This window comes from Pseudophryne corroboree, chromosome 11 (genome assembly GCF_028390025.1).
Source record: "Pseudophryne corroboree isolate aPseCor3 chromosome 11, aPseCor3.hap2, whole genome shotgun sequence".
Lineage (NCBI taxonomy): Eukaryota > Metazoa > Chordata > Amphibia > Anura > Myobatrachidae > Pseudophryne > Pseudophryne corroboree.
This window is the reverse complement of record NC_086454.1, coordinates 355,400,625-355,401,899: the sequence shown is the minus strand read 5'-3', so window position 1 is coordinate 355,401,899 and position 1,275 is coordinate 355,400,625. Positions and strand designations below refer to the sequence as shown.

General features: G+C 40.1%; 1 pseudogene; it reads right to left on the bottom strand.

Moving 5' to 3' along the window:
• Positions 1–213: 213 nt before the first annotated feature.
• Positions 214–332, bottom strand: LOC134971263 (5S ribosomal RNA; annotated as a pseudogene).
• Between the last annotated feature and the right edge of the window lie 943 nt (positions 333–1,275).

Genomic DNA, 1,275 nt, shown 5'->3' with positions numbered 1-1,275 from the left:
GGTATATTGTGCTAATAAGCCAATTACTGTTAAGCATTCCCCTGTAATATAGTCTGGATACTGGTAGTACTTAAGAGTAGTATGACACTGTCAGGTTTCCTGCCAGAGAAGATAAGAGCGGAGGGGGCGGAGGGGGGACAGGCAAAGAGTGGAAGTTGGAGAGCAGTGTGAATCTGCTGTCAGTGTTAGACACTATATGGGCTCAATCAATGAGCTCTACTACACTGAGTATTCCTCAATGGTCACCCACTTGAGTACTAACCCAGCCCAACACTGATTAGCTTCCGAGATCGGACGGTTTTGGGCGTCTCCAGTGTGGTATGATAGTAGAGGAAATGACCAATATTGCGAAGCTCTGGAATCACTGATGAGAGTTCACGAATTTACAAAGTTATTCAGGACAGATACCAGACATAGAGGAAATTAGATGGATCTGCTGCCAATGTTAGACAGGGACTCGACCCTGAATCACTGGTGAGAGTCCACGAAAATAAGGATTGAAAGAAAATTAAGTAGATAGTAAAAGGTCTGATGGGGTTTAAATCCAGATGCGGCAATAGTAAAATGAACTGGAGTAATTACATTATCATTGGAAAAAGTTGCCTAAATACAGGGTGCCTGAAATGCCAAAGCAGAGACAAAGGAGAAAAAATTAATAACAGAGTACCAGCTATGGGAAAGTATCCAATATGACTTATTGGTACTTGAAAGTAGCAATGAGGTTGTAGCTGAATTGCACCTAGAGTGTAACTGTTACAAAAGTTTCCACTGCAGGTTGTCAATACCCCAAAAGGATATAACTAAATATCAGTGAAGTTGTAACTGAATTGCAATGATATGTCCAGACTGGGGGGGATTTATCAAAGTTTTTAGATTGGATCACTGCCAATACCATCACATGCAGGAAAATGAAAATGCAGCATTATAACATAATACATTAATATGGCAGTTATTTATATAAGGCAGGCAAGTACCTATTAGCACAAAGTCCGTCTAGTATAAAAAATGTATGATAGCAGAGTGATGGTGATAAGTGCTCGCAGGAGCAAATGAGAGAAACATATTAAACTGTTGCGGGCCCTTTAATTTATTGTGACATTATATTTCTGGATTTATGGACTGGTTATAGTGAGTATTCTTCATCACACAGACGGACATAAGGGTAGATAAATGAATGACCATAGTTCTATAATTATTCATTAAAGGTGAGGGCTACCGCTTGAAGCATCTGCATGCATCACTAGGTTTTGAGTAGGATGGCCAATCAGGGGATCA